Source organism: Musca vetustissima, unplaced genomic scaffold (genome assembly GCF_032173495.1).
Source record: "Musca vetustissima isolate MV318-11 ecotype Yass unplaced genomic scaffold, APGP_CSIRO_Mvet_v1 utg11016, whole genome shotgun sequence".
Taxonomy (NCBI): Eukaryota; Metazoa; Arthropoda; class Insecta; order Diptera; family Muscidae; genus Musca; species Musca vetustissima.
In genome coordinates, this window is record NW_026882273.1 from 221,854 (window position 1) to 242,638 (window position 20,785).

A 20,785-nucleotide genomic window follows, 5' to 3' on the forward strand; every position below is an offset into this window, starting at 1 on the left:
TCGATATGCGATAAATATATGCAAAAAATATACAAAATATGCATTGTCGATATGCAAAATATGCAGAAATATGCAAAATATATGCAAAATATGCAAACATATGCAAAATATGCAAAAATATGCAAACATATGCAAAATATGCAGAAATATGCAAAATATGCAAACATATGCAAAAATATGCAAAATATATGCACGGTATGCTAGGTCGCAATATTAAAGATAGAACTTTGAAATTTTGCACATATATTATTATTACTCCTAGGATGTTTGGTATTGGAAATGGGATATATCGGTCCACGTTTTAGTATATCGCCATATAACGGTTATATATGTTTGCATGTTTTATACATATATTTAGCAAATTTTTCATAATGCCCCAAAAATCTAACAGTTGAACCATGAAACGCATACATACACAATTAGATTTCTATAGGTTAAAAATAAAGAAAGCACACAAATTCGAAAACTACCCTGAATTTTTTTTTTTTTTTTTTTTTGATTAAAATGATTGCATATGTGAAATATGTTGCTCATATTTGCACATATTTTGCATATTTTTGCCTATATTTTTCATATTTTTGCATATTTTGCATATGTTTGCATATGTTTGCATATGTTTGCATATATTTTGCATATTTTGCATATGTTTGCATATGTTTGCATATGTTTGCATATGTTTGCATATGTTTGCATATTTTGCATATATTTTGCACATTTTTGCATATTTTGCATATTTTTGCATATTTTGCATATGTTTGCATATTTTGCATATTTTTTGCATATTTTGCATATTTTTGCATATTTTAGCATATATTTTGCATATTTTATGCATATATTTTGCATATTTATTGCATATCGACCTAGCATATTTTGCATATTTTTTGCATATTTTGCATATATTTTGCATATTTTGCATATTTTTTGCATATGTTGCATATATTTTGCATATTTTGCATATTTTTTGCATATTTTGCATATTTTTTGCATATCTCGTGCATATGCAAAATATGCAAATATGCAAAAAATTAAAAAATATGAACCCTTCAAATAATTCTAAATCCTTTGAAACGAATTTGTGTCCAATCAGAATTTCGATATCTTCATTATTAAAAAATATGCAAATATGCAAAATCCGAGGTCTAGTAATAACTCAGACAAAATTGCGTTTTGAGCAATTGTGGAGCCATTTTTTCGTCTTCATCCAGCTCTGAATCCAAATCAAAGACTTGTTTAAGAAATATGGTTGATGCAAGGGTCTTTGTCTTCCCAGATTGCTCTTAATATTATGGTATTTTCACAAAAAACATTTTTAATATTAATAAGGAGGTGCGTAATGTAATAAATCATCCGAATGTCATCTGCAAAATAGGAAAGAAAATTCACATTCATTGTTCTTCCCTCGGGTATTGGACTATATACTTTGCTTGGACGGGGTGTCTGTCAAAAATGTACAGACTAATTTTTAAATGTAATGGTTGCAGTTTCTTTAGGACCTTTTTAATTGTGTCTTCTAGCACTAAGGTGTTGTACTCATTCTTGAGTACAACGCAACAAATATCCTCCAGCCGTCACAAAGACCAATTAGTTCTACACCCAATGAAAATATGTTGGTACATCTCTATCATCCGTATCAGTAACTTTGAGCTGATCCAATTGCAATGCACACTGTCTGTATTTTTCATCCTTTCCCTCAAATATTTTGGTCAACGTATTTAATACAGTTTCATCAAATTGCTCTAGGCTGGGTTTGGGTCGCTAACTTCGTACGGTACTTCTGCTGGGTAATGAGAATCCTAGTTCATTTATCATGCGAAAGAAGATACACATGCTGAATAACCTCTGTCTCTGTATAAGGTGCAATGGAGGATGAGCCGCAAATCTTGAGAAGAAAAATTTGCACTCTGAAGAACGGAATCATATTTCTTTTGAAGTAAATTTTGACTTTCCTCAGCGATGGAAAGTTTTTCTTCCAGAGCAGCATATTTTTCTTGAAGAGTAGCGTATTCCGCTTCAAGAACAGACAGTGGATCTAATGTAACCTCTTCCGCAGTGAAATGATCTACATTTGAAATATCTGCATGAACGTTATTATTGCCAGTATCTGTGCCATCTTGTTTACAATCAACTAAAGGAATATACATAAATAGAAATACATTTTAATTAAGGTATAAATAGAGGAGAAACATAAATACATCAGATAACGATAACTTTAAATGCAAATAGAAACGGCGTTCGAATAATGCAGGGAGAAACTGGTAAGGAAATGGGCAGTGGTTATATATATATACTAGCATATACCCGCTACTTCGTTAGCGAATGTGGGATGTATTTAAAACCCTATATCAACCATTATTAAAATTTTAGAACCATTTAGTACGTATGTTCTCAAATCTACCTCTATATCTCAACCCTACATACCCATTCCGACCGCAACAGAAATCTACATCTATACTAAATTTGGTGTAATTTTTTACCATTGGTACTCTTGTAATACTTATTTTGAAAAAAAAATCTAATATAGCAGTAGTACGAATTTCCAAAACTTCCTACTTAACCCAAATCACGCATTTTGATCTAGACCAAAAATCACACAAGCTTCTATATGAAGGCCTTTTACAAAAACACTTTTTAATTTCCACGAAGTCACTTTATCAAGTCATTTACGCAAATTCCTCACAGAGACACATGGATATTCAATTAAAGCAATGTTAAGGTTAGTAAAGTAGCTTTTAGTGCTCTGAGAAGTTTTTGGTTGTCGCAATCAAAAAATTGTAAAAAATATTCGGCTTCCGCAATCAAATCTCGCACTTTATCATTGCTTAGATTTTTTGAACAAATGGTCACAAGTGGTGCTAAGGCAGCGATAACAGTTCTTGTAGCTGTCAAACTATTCTGCTCATCATCTTGAACAGAGAGGTTCTCTAATGCGGAAAGCACGTCATGGTTGTCGATCGCAGCTACTCGTTTAAAGGGAGAAGTTTGGTAGTTGTACTTTTTGTAATAACATAGACAAAATTGCGTTTTTAGCCATTTTTTCGTCTTCATCCAGCTCTGAATCCAAATCAAAGACTTGTTTAAGAAATATGGTTGATGCAAGTCTCTTTGTCTTCCCAGATTGCTCTTAATATGTATGGTATTTTCAAAAAAAGCATTTATAATATTAATAAGGAGGTGGGTAATGTCATAAATGATCCGAATGTCATCTTCAAAAAAGGAAGGAAAATTCACATTCATTGTTCTTCCCTCAGGGTATTGGTCTATATACTTTGCTTGGACGGGGTGTCTGTCAAAAATGTACAGATTAATGTTTAAATGTAATGGTTGCAGTTTCTTCAGGACCTTTTTAATTGTGTCTTCTAACACTAAGGTGTTGTACTCATTCTTGAGTACAAACGCAACAAATATCCTCCAGCCGTCATATAGCCTAATTAGTTCTACAACCAATGAAAATATGTTGGTACATCTCTAGCATCCGTATTAGTAACTTTGAGCAGATCCAATTGCAATGCACACTGTTTGCATTTTTCATCCTTTCCCTCGAATATTTTGGTCAACGTATTCAATACAGTTTCATGAAATTGCTCTAGACTGGCTTGTTACATTCGGCCTAATGCAGCGTTATGATGGGGTTCCACACTAGCTTAGGAGGGAGCGTTTTTTCAAGGGGGTTTTTAACCCTGCCACCATCAACCCTAGGGAATGAACACACAAAGGAAATTTGGATCAATACAAGACAAAGACGAATACAAACACTACATAAAACCATGACACAGGAGCTTGATGGAATCTGCTCCTGCACTTTGCCCACCCATCCTTGACCCTTTTTATCCTAAATTTAAACTGAATTATAAAGGGACCCGTATTCCACTTACACTTGCTCACTCACAACATATTCTTAGTTTTGCTCTCACAGAGAAGAAATTAACACAACATTTTTTAAATTTACACTCTAACATAAAAACAATTTATTGAAATTGTCATTTTCCTTAATAATGTGGCCGAAAATTGTTGTTATGGCTGTTGACCTGGCCAAAATTAGCTGTTGTGTTGCGGTGGCCGATAAAAATGATCTGACCCCTCCGTTGTGTTTGGCGTGGTGGCCAGTTGACGCCTTTAAATCCTTTTTTGTTGGCGATATCTACAAACATAGAAAACAACGCACAAACCACTCATAAAATTGTAGATTTTGAAGATCTTCTTCAAACTTTATAAAATCATCATAAGAACATAAAAAGCTACATTGAATGTTTGTTACCTAAATGTTAAAACTTCTTTCAAACAAGAAAAGCTTGCGGTCTAGACCAAACATCACACAAACCTATATATGAAGGACTTTTACAAAAGCGCTTTCTTGTTTCCATGAAGTCGCTCTCTCAATTCATTTAAGCAATTCCTCACAGAGATACATGGATATTCAATTAAAGCGATGCTAAGGTTAGTAAAGTAGCTTTTAGTGCTATGAGAAGTTTTTGGTTGTCGCAGTCAAAAAATTTAAAAAAAAATCGGCTTCCGCAATCAAATCTCGCACTTTATAATTGCTTAGATTTTTTGAACAAATGGTCACAGGCAGCTGTTACAGTTCTTGTAGCTGTCAAACTATTCTGCTCATCATCTTGAACAGAGAGGTTCTCTAATGCGGAAAGCACGTCATGGTTGTAGTTACTTGTTCAAAGGGAGATGTTTGGTAGTTGTACTTTGTAATAACTCAGACAAAATTGCGTTTTGAGCAATTGTGGAGCCATTTTTTCGTCTTCATCCAGCTCTGAATCCAAATCAAAGACTTGTTTAAGAAATATGGTTGATGCAAGGGTCTTTGTCTTCTCAGATTGCTCTTAATATTTATGGTATTTTCGCAAAAAGCATTTATAATATTAATAAGGAGGTGCGTAATGTAATAAATGATCCGAATGCCATCTGCAAAATAGGAAAGAAAATTCACATTCATTGTTCTTCCCTCGGGTATTGGTCAATAAACTTTGCTTGGACGGGGTGTCTGTCAAAAAAGTACAGACTAATTTTTAAATGTAATGGTTGCAGTTTCTTTAGGACCTTTTTAATTGTGTCTTCTAGCACTAAGGTGTTGCACTCCTTCGTAAGTAAAAACGCAACAAATATCCTCCAGCCGTCACAAAGACCAATTAGTTCTACACCCAATGAAAATATGTTGGTACATCTCTATCATCCATATCAGTAACTTTGAGCTGATCCAATTGCAATGCACACTGTCTGTATTTTTCATCCTTTCCCTTAAATATTTTGGTCAACGTATTTAATACAGTTTCATCAAATTGCTCTAGGCTGGGTTTGGGTCGCCAACTTCGTACGGTACTTCCGCTGGGTAATGAGAATCCTAGTTCATTTATCATGCGATCATAGTTCTCGTGCGAGAGAAGATACACATGCTGAATAACATCAGTCTCTGTATAAGGTGCAATGGAGGAGGAGCCGCAAATCTTGAGAAGGAAAATTTGCACTCTGAAGAAGGGAATCATATTTCTTTTGAAGTACATTTTTACTTTCCTCAGCGATGGAAAGTTTTTCTTCGAGAGCAGCATATTTTTTCTTGAAGAGTAGCGTATTCTGCTTCAAGAACAGACAATGGATCTAATGTAACCTCTTCCGCAGTGAAATGATCTACATTTGAAATATCTGCATGAACGTTATTATTGCCAGTATCTGTGCCATCTTGTTTACAATCAACTAAAGGAATATACATAAATAGAAATACATTTTAATTAAGGTGTTAAAAAAGGAAATGGGCAGTGGTTATATATATATTGTTACGAATATAAATTTAGATTTAAGTTACTTTAGATGAATTCCGTTAATTTAAGAATTTGAATTGTAACGTAAATTTCTACTACGCAGTTTATTTGAATAACTTCACAACAACAACTACTGTATAGATTTTTCTACATCCTTCCGTTTCCTCTTTCATTGTCTATTTTTTGTCGACGTACAATTCTTGTTAAACGTCATCATTGATGATCGCTTAATTCCTCTTTCTTTGTTACCCCCTCACCTGTATATGTGTTGTTGTTATTGTTTACTCAATGTAAGTTTGTATGTGTTATTGTTATTGTTTGCTCAATGTAAGTTTGTATGTGTTGTTGTTATTGTTTACTCAATGTAAGTTTGTATGTGTGTTTGTTGCATTGGTAGATTGTTCGTGATCTAGGTGTTACCAGATCGTCTAGAAACTTCTGTAGCTACAAGCAAGGCTCATATAAATAGGGGAAATGGAAAGGCAGTGAGTCAGTTGTGAATCAGATCGCGAATTGAAACCGTCGTGTAAAGTAAAGTGCAAAGTAAAGTTGTGTGAATAAAGTCATTGTAATAATCGTAATCAGAACGAACCCGCGTTTTATTTGGTACGAACTGTATCGGGAAATAAAACAACGTCTACACGGGAATAAGTAAAGTCCAAGAACGTAACAATTGGTGTCGGAAGTGAGATTACGATAATACTACGATGAAGTCTAAGGATCTACGAGTGGAAGACTTGAAGAAGGAGCTCAATAAATTGGAATTGTCCTCTACTGGCAACAAGGCTGAACTACAAAAACGTCTGTTGGATGAGTTCGAGCGCCGTGGTATGGACATCAATACATATGAGTTTGACAGTAAGGATGAGGTGGATTTATCGGAGATGCGCGAATCCAACGGTGGGGAAGTCTCGTCAGTAGCTGCCAGGGGTGACGATTTCAGAGAAATGTTCGAAGAGACTTCCAAAAAGTTAGAAGAAAATTCGAGAATAACGAACGAGAAACTCGAGTACATTACTGAAGTTATTGGAAGGAGAGTGGAAACCGTGGAGGTCCAAATTAAAGAGTTGGATAAGAAAGTGCAGTCGGTTGACGAGAAATTTCTGGCCCACGACCACAGGTTTACGAATTTGGAGAAGAAAATGTCGGAACTGGAAATTAAAGGGGGTCCGGTGCGAGTTCCTGATAACACACTAAAAATCAAACCTCCTGTATTCGACGGCTCTACGTCATTCAATGTTTTCAAGTTACAGTTCGAGACAGTGGCTTCTAGAAATTCGTGGAACGACAGCGACAAAGCGGTTGCACTACTTCTGGCATTGAAGGGCAGTGCTGCTGATGTTATACAGAGTATTCCTGTCGCTTCTAGAAATAACTATGAAGATGTTATTGCTGCACTGGAACGTAAGTACGGTGGCGAACATAAACGAAACATCTACCTTATGGAATTAAGGGGAAGAGTACAGAGGGCAAACGAGACGTTACAAGACTTTGCAGCTGAGGTGGAACGTTTGGTGCTAATGACGTATCCAGGAGAGGATCACCCATTGCTGGACCGTATGAAAATCGAAACCTTTGTGAATGGCATACGTGACCCTGAGATTAAGTGTGCAACATATGCGTCACCAAAAGCGTCATTTGCCGAAACTGTGTCGTTTGCCCTTGCCCAAGAGACGGCAAGAATAGTTGTTAAGCCCCAGACCCACAAGATTCGCCAACTGGAGACCGAAGGTTGCGAACCCAAATCTCTCGTTAACTCGATCGAAGACGCCATGAGGCGGGTAATAGAAGAGACAAAGTTAGTTGGGATGACTAAGCCCAGGGTTAGATGCTACAACTGCGATAAATCAGGTCATATTGCGCGCGAATGCAGAGCTAAGCGCAAACGATCCAGGTCATCGTCACCACCTCCAACGAAAGATGGTAGACGAATGGCTCAACAGTCCACCAACGAGTCACCGTTAAACTAAATCGAGCCAGTCCAGCGGGGCATGAACTGGCTCCCATCGACGATGGCCCCACAATCTCCATAGCAATAGTACAACAGAAAAGTCACAACCTAACAACAACTGGGTACATCAATGGTGACAAGCGAGTTCTGACGTTAGATACAGGCGCATCAAAGTCCATCATAAGATCAGATCTGGTAAAGGGAAAAATAACGCAAATTAATGGAGTCAGACTGCGCACAGCAACGGGGGAGCCCGCGGCAGTACACGGCAAGATTACCCTGAGACTGACTATTGCCAATAAATCGGTGAATTACGAGTTTATAGTTGCCGATATCGTAGACGAAGTGATAATAGGCGCAGATTTTATGATTGCCTTCGGTATCAATCTGGATATGAAAGAGCGTGTGATGACCTGGTCTAACGTTGAAATTCCGTTAAACGTGGGCTACGATGAAAGTACACCCATTAGACGTCTGACTACGGACCATCCAGAGATAATACCGCCCTGTGCCGAAGCAATAATATGGGTACCAATGAATGGAGATTGTGGAACCGAGAAGTTGTGGGTGGTGGAACCAGCAGAAAACCGAAACAGTAACATCCTAATAGCGAATGCCCTGGTGAAAAGCAACAAGGACGGATTAATTCCTGTTAGAGTTTTGAACCTGTCGAACAAGCAAGAGCAAATTTGCCAATTTTCCGATGTTGGACAATGCACACCAGCTGAAGCTGTAGTTAATTTGGAAACTAGCACCGAAAAGCCAGCAGTCATGGAGAAGAAGCACCTCGACGGCTACATAAAAGAGTGGACACACCAATTATCACCTTCCGAGAGGAACAGGGCTAAGCAGCTATTATGGAAATATGCCTCTACCTTTGCGTTGACAAAAGAGCACCAGGGAAGAACATCAGTGGTGAAGCATGAAATCCATACAGCAGACGCGAGACCCATTAAGCAGCCTCCAAGAAGTGTTCCTCTGGCAAAAAGAGACGAGGTCCAGAAGCTGATAAGTGAAATGGAAAAGAGTGGTGTAATAGAACCATCGTCAAGTCCATGGTGCTCCCCAGTGGTCTTGGTCAAGAAGAAAGACGGAAGCACCCGATTTTGTGTGGACTACCGAAAGTTGAATGATGTCACCAAGAAAGACAGCTATCCGCTCCCAAGAATCGACGACACATTGGACACATTAGCCGGGACGTCATGGTTCTCCACCCTCGACCTGCAGAGTGGGTACTGGCAAGTAGAGATCGCCGAGAAAGATAAAGAGAAAACAGCGTTTGGCGTTAATGGGGGTCTCTGGCAGTTCAATGTCATGCCATTCGGAGCGTGTGTTAAAAGGGCTGCAGTGGAAGTCGTGCCTCATATACCTGGATGACATCATAGTCATGGGACGCAACTTCGACGAACACATCAAGAACTTAAAGGATGTTCTACAGCAGCTTTCGTCTTCAGGCCTCAAGCTGAACCCAAAGAAGTGCAGTCTCTTCCAACGAGAGGTGAAGTTCCTGGGGCACCACGTGACGCCGGAGGGCATATCGACGGATAAGGAGAAAATTCAAGCCGTCAGAGATTGGCCGCAGCCCCGAAATCTCCACGAGCTGCGAAGCTTTCTGGGTCTCTGCACCTACTACCGTCGATTTGTCCCAAATTTTGCCAACATCGCCGCCTGTCTACACCGCTTGACGCAAAAAGGCCAGAGGTTTCAGTGGGGCAACGACCAAGAAGAGGCGTTCAGTAAACTCAAAGACATGCTATGCAGAGCCCCCATTTTGGCATACCCTATACCTGCCGGAAAGTTTGCTCTGGACACAGACGCAAGTGCGTGCGGCATCGGTGGCGTCCTTTCCCAGGAAATCGACGGACAGGAAAAAGTCATCGGGTACTACAGCCGGACATTGTCGAAGCCTGAGAGGAATTACAGTGTGACGAGGAGAGAGCTGCTTGCTGTCCTTGAGAGCGTTAAACACTTCCACAAATACCTATATGGTCAACATTTCCTGCTGAGGACCGACCACGCTGCTCTCCAATGGTTGCTGCGGTTTAGGAATCCGGAAGGTCAACTAGCCCGTTGGATCGAGAGGCTCCAGAGTTATGACTTCGGAATCGAGCACAGAAAAGGCGGAAAACACGGTAATGCTGATGCCCTGTCTCGTCGGCCATGCAAAGTAGAATGCAGGCACTGCTCAAAGGCTGAGAATAAAGAGAATATCGTTGATGTCCGACTATTGCAGTTTGAGTCGGGTGAAGATTGGTCGACGGAACAACGAAGAGATCCCATTCTGGGCAAAATAATTTCGGCCATGGAAACGGGCAAGCGACCTAGTCGCAAAGAAATTACCTCCGAAAGCCCTCTTTTAAAATCATATTGGGCCCAGTGGGACAGTCTACTGATAATAGATGGTTGCTTATATCGCAAATGGGAAAGTGAGGACGGTAAATCCCACCGGAACTTGATCGTCGTCCCAGACTCCAAAATAAGAGATGTCTTGTCGGAGTTTCACGATGGGCCAAGTGGAGGACATCTTGGCATAGCAAAGACGGCTGAAAAGGTAAAGCAGAGATTCTACTGGGTCGGCTGTCAAAAATCCATTGCCGACTGGATCGCCAATTGTGAAAGGTGCATAAGAGCTAAAGGTCCAACACGGAAGAGTCGAGGCTACATGCAGCAGTATAATTCAGGAGCCCCTTTTGAAAGAATCGCAATGGATGTAGCTGGACCGTTCCCAACAAGCGACTCTGGGAACCGGTATGTATTAGTGGTCATGGATTACTTCAGTAAATGGCCAGAGGTTTATGCTATCCCAAATCAAGAAGCCAGGACAATTGTGGATGTGTTCAGCAAAAATTGGATTTGTCGCTATGGCGTTCCATCTGAGGTTCATTCCGATCAAGGCAGGAATTTTGAATCACCGATCTTCAAGGAAATGTGTGACTCCTACGGAATCAAGAAAACCAGAACGACGCCCCTACATCCACAATCAGATGGCATGGTGGAAAGATTCAATCGCACCCTGGAAGAACATCTACGGAAAGTGGTGGACAGTGGCCAACGAGACTGGGATGAGCATATTCCAAAGTTTTTACTGGCTTATAGATCGGCCATTCATGATTCCACATCCCGGACCCCAGCCAAAGTTCTGTTCGGAAATGAATTAAAGCTACCTGGCGATTTGATATTCGGTGCTACCCCAAACGATGTGAACCAAGATGAAGACAGTCAAAGTCCACGATGCAGTCCGACATCGAATAAAAATGGTTAGCAACCGCATGAAGGCAAGGTACGATCGAGCGGCAAATACCGATGGGTTTCAGGAAGGGCAACTGGTACTATTGTTCAACCCACAACGAAAGAAAGGACTATGCCCCAAATTGCAAACGCACTGGGAAGGACCCTACAAGATTGTCACGAAAATAAATGACGTCGTTTATGGCATCCAGAGGAGCGACAGTCCCAGGTCGAAGATGAAAGTTGTACATTTGGAGCGGCTGACCCCCTACGGAACGGGAACTGTGCCTATTCGGGACGAACAGGCTTAAGCGGGGGGCAATGTTACGAATATAAATTTAGATTTAAGTTACTTTAGATGAATTCCGTTAATTTAAGAATTTGAATTGTAACGTAAATTTCTACTACGCAGTTTATTTGAATAACTTCACAACAACAACTACTGTATAGATTTTTCTACATCCTTCCATTTCCTCTTTCATTGTCTATTTTTTTTTTGTCGACGTACAATTCTTGTTAAACGTCATCATTGATGATCGCTTAATTCCTCTTTCTTTGTTACCCCCTCACCTGTATATGTGTTGTTGTTATTGTTTACTCAATGTAAGTTTGTATGTGTTATTGTTATTGTTTGCTCAATGTAAGTTTGTATGTGTTGTTGTTATTGTTTACTCAATGTAAGTTTGTATGTGTGTTTGTTGCATTGGTAGATTGTTCGTGATCTAGGTGTTACCAGATCGTCTAGAAACTTCTGTAGCTACAAGCAAGGCTCATATAAATAGGGGAAATGGAAAGGCAGTGAGTCAGTTGTGAATCAGATCGCGAATTGAAACCGTCGTGTAAAGTAAAGTTGTGTGAATAAAGTCATTGTAATAATCGTAATCTGAAAGAACCCGCGTTTTATTTGGTACGAATTGTATCGGGAAATAACACAACGTCTACACGGGATTAAGTAGAATCCAAGAACGTAACAATATATATATACTAGCATATACCCGCTACTTCGTTAGCGAATGTGGGATGTATTTAAAACCCTATATCGAACATTATTAAAATTTTAGAACGATTTAATACGTATGTTCTGCCATAGTATGTTCACAAATCTACCTCTATATCTAAACCCTACATACCCATTCCGACCGCAACAGAAATATACATCTATACTAAATTTAGTGTAATTTTTTACCATTTGTACTCTTGTAATACTTATTTTGAAAAAAAATCTAATATAGCAGTAGTACGAATTTCGAAAACTTCCTACTTAACCCAAACATACACTCACACAGTCATCCTAAATCCAAGTTTCAGGATTCCAACTTTATCGGTTGACCCATAATTCAATTTGTACCAAATTTAGTACACAGTAGTACCAATTTCCAAAACATTCTACATACCCAAATCCTACCTCCCACACTGATACTAAATCCATGTTTCAGGATTCCAACTCTATTGGTTTAGTATAGTTGTACCAATGTCCAAAACTTCCTACATACCTCAATCCTACACCTCCAAAGTAATCCTAAATCAAAATTTCAGGATTCCAACTCTATCGGTTCACCCACAATTCAAATTGTACCAAAGTTAGTACACAGTACCACTTTCCAAAACTTCCTACATGCCTCCATCCTACATCCCCACAGTGAACCTAAATACAAGTTTTAGGATTCCAACTCTATAGGTTCACCCACAATTCAAATTGTACCAAATCTAGTACACAATAGACCATAGGTTCACCCACAATTCAAATTGTACCAAATCTAGTACACAATAGACCAAAACCTCCTTCTTACCCCAAACCTACACCCCTACAGTGATACTAAATCCAAGATTCAGGATTCCAACTCTATCTCTTCACCCATAGTTTAAATTGTACCAAATTTAGTACATATTCGTACTTTTCGGATATTCAGAGTTCGAATTTCCAAAAACCCTTCAGTACATCTATCCTACACTCAATCAACGACCACCAACCCAAATTTCAGAGTTCTAGCTCCACCGGTTCGCCAAATACAAATGGTATCACATTTAGTACTTTTCGTACCGTTCTAGTACGGATTTCTAAAAACCCAGCCTTATCTGTCCCATTTGGACCAAGAGAGACCCTCACACAAAATTTCAAGATTCTAGCTTCAGCCATTTCGTCTGGGCGTTGATGAATCGTCAAATCAGTCAGTCAACCACTTTACTCTTTTATTGGTATATATATATATATATATATGCATTAAACATAGGGATACTGTATACGACAGTCTGTAGTGTATTTTTTAGTATATTACAAAAAAAAATATTTTTGATTTAATCACCCTTATTCCAGATGTTGATGATTTTTTCATCGTTATTTTATTTGACGACTGAAGTGTTTGAAAGATTTTTTATGAAAGTTAAAAAAATGGACTGTCGGGATACATGATTTTAGACTCTACTCAATACGCTAAGCAAAATTTCGAGTTAATAGAAACAACGAAAAATATTTATATATTGGAGCTATATAAATCTAAGTAGATTTCTACAAAATCTAGTAAGCTTTGGAAAAATGGACATAACATTGTTATATCTAACGATACTATTTTTGGGAGCTATATATATATATATATATATTGTGTAATTTAGTACAGATGTCTTCATACAGTGCCCATATTGATTGTAGAATATGTAGAAAGACGACTTAAATTCATTCTTATCCTCTAAATAATTTAAATTATGATCATAATGCCTCAGAGTAGTTGGTAAAAATACGCAAGGCCAAGCTGTAGTTAGAAGCATCTTTCGATTTTTCCTTCCGCTAAATATATCCGATTTGAAATATCGGTAACATAGATGTGACGAATTTCTTATTGGTATTCCATACACGACCTCCAGTATTCCCTTCCATGATGGCCTCACTGCGTGCATGGAAATCTCTGGATTTCGGTTTGTTTTCTTCAGTCCATATTCACAATCAGGGACACAACAGGATCTAATATAAGACATCGTCCTATATTATTTGTAGGTTGACATCAATATCAATTTTTTATTTGACATTCTTCTTTTTTTGTAAAGAATAAAAGAGAACGGCGTCAAATCAAAATCAAGTTTGATTCAGTTATTCCTTTATAAATTGATTTCATACAAAGCTAACTTAACATACCAGGCCTCCCGCTTAAGGCCCATTAGTGTAATGCAAACTAAAGAGTATTTTAGATAAATTAGGATTTTCTAAAATGTCCAAAATGTAGTTCCGGCAAATTTTATTCAATTTTGGATATATCAAGGTGTGAAAAAAATACAAAACCAAAAGTACCAATATGCCATACCATGTATATACAGTATTCCCCGCTTAATTACCTTCCACTGTTAATTAATCCAGTTTCAGAATACCCAGTTATTTTCAGTACAATCCCTCACAAAATTGCACGTTTAATTACCCCCCTTTTAATTACTCATTTCATTTATTTGCCAGTAAATAACCTACCATAAAGTAACCGTACTTTTAAATCTATCCCATGTAATTACCCAATGTATTTTTTTAAATTTGGCAACTTCACTTAAAATGGCTTACATTTGCTAGTGCACTTGCCACACATGTGCACATAAAATCTATTGTTTTGAAAGTTTTCGTGAAATGTCTCCCAGAAATACATCTTTGTCTATCAAACAAAAGCTCCAGGTTATATCTCAAGCAAAAAATTATTAGAAATGCCTTAAATTATTGTTTAATTATCGTGCTCCACGGATAGTTACCTTAGCGAGGTACTTAGCCAGTATTCCCCGCTTAATTACCTTCCACTGTTAATTAATCCAGTTTCAGAATACCCAGTTATTTTCAGTACAATCCCTCACAAAATTGCACGTTTAATTACCCCCCTTTTAATTACCCATTTCATTTATTTGCCAGTAAATAACCTACCATAAAGTAACCGTACTTTTAAATCTATCCCATGTAATTACCCAATGTATTTTTTTAAATTTGGCAACTTCACTTAAAATGGCTTACATTTGCTAGTGCACTTGCCACACATGTGCACATAAAATCTATTGTTTTGAAAGTTTTCGTGAAATTTCTCCCAGAAATACATCTTTGTCTATCAAACAAAAGCTCCAGGTTATATCTCAAGCAAAAAATTATTAGAAATGCCTTAAATTATTGTTTAATTATCGTGCTCCACGGATAGTTACCTTAGCGAGGTACTTAGCCAGTGTCCACTGATATTTACCCTTGCTGGGTAATTAACCGGGGTCCACGGATAATTACCCTAGAGAGGTAATTAACCGTGCACGCTTAATTACCTTCCACGGATAATTATTCAAAAACGAATTTCTTATTGGTATTCCATACACGACCTCCAGTATTCCCTTCCATGAAGGCCTCACTGCGTGCATGGAAATCTCTGGATTTCGGTTTGTTTTCTTCAGTCCATATTCACAATCAGGGACACAACAGGATCTAATATAAGACATCGTCCTATATTATTTGTAGGTTGACATCAATATCAATTTTTTATTTGACATTCTTCTTTTTTTGTAAAGAATAAAAGAGAACGGCGTCAAATCAAAATCAAGTTTGATTCAGTTATTCCTTTATAAATTGATTTCATACAAAGCTAACTTAACATACCATGCCTCCCGCTTAAGGCCCATTAGTGTAATGCAAACTAAAGAGTATTTTAGATAAATTAGGATTTTCTAAAATGTCCAAAATGTAGTTCCGGCAAATTTTATTCAATTTTGGATATATCAAGGTGTGAAAAAATACAAAACCAAAAGTACCAATATGCCATACCATGTATATACAGTATTCCCCGCTTAATTACCTTCCACTGTTAATTAATCCAGTTTCAGAATACCCAGTTATTTTCAGTACAATCCCTCACAAAATTGCACGTTTAATTACCCCCCTTTTAATTACCCATTTCAATTATTTGCCAGTAAATAACCTACCATAAAGTAACCGTACTTTTAAATCTATCCCATGTAATTACCCAATGTATTTTTTTAAATTTGGCAACTTCACTTAAAATGGGTTACATTTGCTAGTGCACTTGCCACACATACATCTTTGTCTATCAAACAAAAGCTCCAGGTTATATCTCAAGCAAAAAATTATTAGAAATGCCTTAAATTATTGTTTAATTATCGTGCTCCACGGATAGTTACCTTAGCGAGGTACTTAGCCAGTATTCCCCGCTTAATTACCTTCCACTGTTAATTAATCCAGTTTCAGAATACCCAGTTATTTTCAGTACAATCCCTCACAAAATTGCACGTTTAATTACCCCCCTTTTAATTACCCATTTCATTTATTTGCCAGTAAATAACCTACCATAAAGTAACCGTACTTTTAAATCTATCCCATGTAATTACCCAATGTATTTTTTTAAATTTGGCAACTTCACTTAAAATGGCTTACATTTGCTAGTGCACTTGCCACACATGTGCACATAAAATCTATTGTTTTGAAAGTTTTCGTGAAATGTCTCCCAGAAATACATCTTTGTCTATCAAACAAAAGCTCCAGGTTATATCTCAAGCAAAAAATTATTAGAAATGCCTTAAATTATTGTTTAATTATCGTGCTCCACGGATAGTTACCTTAGCGAGGTACTTAGCCAGTGTCCACTGATATTTACCCTTGCTGGGTAATTAACCGGGGTCCACGGATAATTACCCTAGAGAGGTAATTAACCGTGCGCGCTTAATTACCTTCCACGGATAATTATTCAAAAATCTTAAAATTTTCACTGAGGTAATTAAGCGGGATTTAAGATTTATTTATATTGCCACAGAACCTTTCATATCTTTGAATCTGACCTCCTTATTGCTATTTTCATATTTTCATAGAAATATTTTTAAATAGTGATTTCATAAGCGATGTTAAGCACGATTCTTTTAAAATTACTTGCAAAGTACATTCAATAAGCATGGATTTTTTTGAAACCCCCCAAAATTCACAATTTCAAAAAATTTAATTTTGTGGTTTGATTTAATTCGAACATACACTAATTCAAGAATGTCTCTATAAGAATTCAAGTGAAAATCTCAACAACTCTTGAAGATATATCCGATTTATTGTGGTAAACTTTAAAAGCATTTTTCTCCAAACAGCGTTTTTGAGAATGGCGGGCACGATAATTCAAAAACTAATAATCCAATCGATTCCAGATTTTGGGGCGTTTCTCTGTGAGTGTATAAACTAGGATAAAGCCGATCGGTTAATATCTTCCTTATTTTTTAAGCATTGGTTTTGATTTACCAGCCATTTGAAAATCGTGAAAAATTGGTCCCTTAAAAAAACAATAATTTTTATATGAACATTTTAAAATATACATATTTGATTTATTGACTTATATATTTTTAATTGTATACTCCAAAGAAATCGTGGCTTCATATACCTCAGATGTAGTGTCTACAAACGAACAACAACAATAAAAGCAGTAAAATATAATGAATTTTAATTCTTTAATTACACTGTTCTGTTTTGTCCCAGTGATCAATGCTTTTGACTTTATTAACTATATGACGATATTTAAAATGTTATCTATTTAAACAATTCTGCGCATTCGTTAGAGAAAAATTCACGAAGACTAACGACATACAAATAGCAGCACGACGCCTTCCTTTCGTTTAGGGTGGGGTCTGCGCTGTCAAATAAATTCCAATGCCGGGAACTTAGAAATCCCAGTTCTTTATTTATTTTTGTTAATATAATAATATAACTATACATACTATATAAAATAAAGTTATATTAAAATAATAATAATACATTTTAACAAATAACTGAAGATCACAACAGGGGTCAATAAAAAAGTATTATTTCTACACAAATCCATGATGCAATAATAAGGTGATGTATCAAAACAAAAACCTTTCTTTTTGTCTCGATTATCTGTCAAAATTTTCAATATAATGTTTCAAATGGTTGGCAACACTGCACATCGAATTCAAGTAGTAATTACCAACTTTGACAGTTAATCAAGACATCAGCTGCGCTAAATGGACTACCTATTCATTGTGCCATGCACAAATCTAAATTAAACATTCCGACCGCTTTGAAACATCAAGGTTTGTTTCAAAGCAATAGGTACAATAGGAGTATATATTTTTAAGTAATAGGTACCATATCTGTATAGTGCAGTGTGAGCAATTCGAGCAAAATGTAGGGAGTGGAAATGCAGATGAATCTGCAGTAACAGATTCGGGATCCAACTCCGCTACATAATTTGTAATATAAGGCCGCAGATGGATCTACAGTAACAGATTCGGGCCCTACGTAAGCCATATTTACGAAATAGCTTATTATAAGTCACAGATAAACCTGCAGTTACAGATTCGGGCTTCAATCGAGTTTTTAGTAATGAACGACATATAATAGTATGAATCCGCAAATGAATCTGCAGTTACAGATTCGGACTTCAATTGAGCGATTATTTTCCCGAAACTATATTCGAGGGTTGAGCGAAATGCGATTTCTTTGCATTTGTCGCGAGACCTATTTTTTGTGAAGGTCGCTTTGCAACATTATTTTCCAATAAATTTTTATTAATAAATGTTATCAATTTTTTCTTTGACATTTTTTGTAACGATTTTAAAGAAACAAAATCCAATTGTCGATTTTGGACTCCAACCGATGTGGAGGATACACATTTCGAGGGACGAAAAACAGGGGTTGAAGCTGACCGTAGGGAATGGGTGTACGAATAGCGCAGTTTGCGGTGAAAGTAAAAGAAATGAAAACACAGAGGAGGTTTTCTTAGTAATATATTCAATGTTCATTTGGTGAGTTGAGTAGTGGTAAATAATATTACCTTTTGGCAACGATATGCCTGTGGGCAACAACGCTTTAAGGAGGCGGCAAAACAATTGACGAATAATTAGTTTATACACAACGCTCGTTCGTCCTATACTGGAATACTCTTCGATCATATGGGATCGTATATATATTACACACAGTGATCGCATCGAGTCCGTTCAAAAGCAATTTCTACCTTTCTGTTTACGGAACTTATACTTTTCGATTCATAATCTTCCATCATATACAGATAGAATTTCCCTCATCAAGCTGCCAACTTTAAAAAACCGAAGGAAAATGTTGAATGCATTAATCAATATTTGCTTCAATATTCTCCAAAGAGCTACTCGCAATTATGTACCACTAGCTATTCGATTTTTCTATGAATCGTGAAACATTGAAAAGTAAAATTCTAATATATTTAAATTCATGATACTAAGTACAACACTTTGTATTATATATGGTCTGTTCCCGTACTACTAGTTTTTACTACGATAACGAATTTGTCCATAGACTAATAAATAAATTCCCTACTGGATTTGGGAAGAAATCATAACCTTTCATTCATTTTTCGCGTTTTTAGTTTTGTGTTGAAAATATGTCAAATAAACACAAACACTTGTTGCGTATATTTATTTTATTTTTGGCAGAAGGGGCCACACGTGCATAGTTTTTTTTTTTTTTTTTTTTTTTTTGTTATTCACCTCAAGCTGCCCTACCTAGTATTATTGTACCATGGTTCCATAGGCCATGGTAGCGGCCATATGACATTCATGGCTTTTTTCAAACCGACATTCAAATGTATAAATTGTGCTAAAAAGACACCATAAAAACGAAATATATTAATAAAAATGGATGACAAAAAATTGGGTTGCATTTTTAATAATTGCGTTGTAAGATGGCGAAAAGAAAGTTATTAAAATAACGAAATGGGTGAAGAAATTCGATACTCTGAGCCCATGGACTTTAAAAAACTATTTCAGAATGTCCAGATGTTTAAGATTGCTTTATTTTTTGAGTTCCCTTCTGTAGGATGAACGTATGTTGTTTATTTTGTTTTTCACGTCGTCCACAGTACAATTTATTTTATAATTTTTCATTATATGTAGCAGCTCTCCATACCAAGATCTATTAATAAGGTCATCAAGATAGCAATCGAAATCGGAAAACAGCTGTTTTTCCTCAAGTCTAATGTCAAAAATTTCGACTTTGTTTACGTTTTCATAACGGAAGTCAATTCACAATAATGCATTTTGACAGAAAACTTGAGAGGTATCGATAATCAGCTGGTCTCCCTTGGTGACCTTATTTATAGGCCATGCTCCATACGATTTAATTTTAATGTCGAATGTCCGACTGCCATTTTTTCTGTTCACATTATCGAACCAAGAAACATCCAACATCTGACTGTCACGCAACCATAAAAATTTTTGTGGTTGCCTGATGACTGAGAGAAATTAACAGCCACACTGGCAAGCATACCGATATTTCAGCAAAAGTACATTTACATATAGGATTTTAAATCGACTCGATTAACGAAATCCAGAAATACACCCTAATTGTTTACACATACCCTTAATCATGATCTAAATGCCGATCAGCTGATGTTTGTTAGTATACATACAAAATTATTAATTTGCACCAAAAATATTTGTTTGCAATTTGAAAAAGAATAGAAGAATTACCACAATGGAAATGTTTTTGCAATACTGTGATCGTTTGGAAAATAAAAAAAAAAAACCTAAAACACAAAAATTCTATAATTAATTTTTATTTTCCTTTGATCTGTCATTTTTGTATTTGTCAGCCGTTAAATTTAAAAACAAACGGCATGTACAAACAGTTGCAAATTTTGGTACATTGTGAGAGAGTTGTATTTTTTCGTACAAAACCCGCGTTGCATCTCAGTAGTATCATGATTTCCACCATGATTTAAAATAAATCCTGCTGCACGATGATTTAAATTTGTGTGGTAAATCATGGTAAATTTAGCCTGATTAAAAGCAAATTTACATATAACATTTAATCACGATTAAAGGATGAATCAGGGTTTATTTTCTTAATCACGCTGAATTT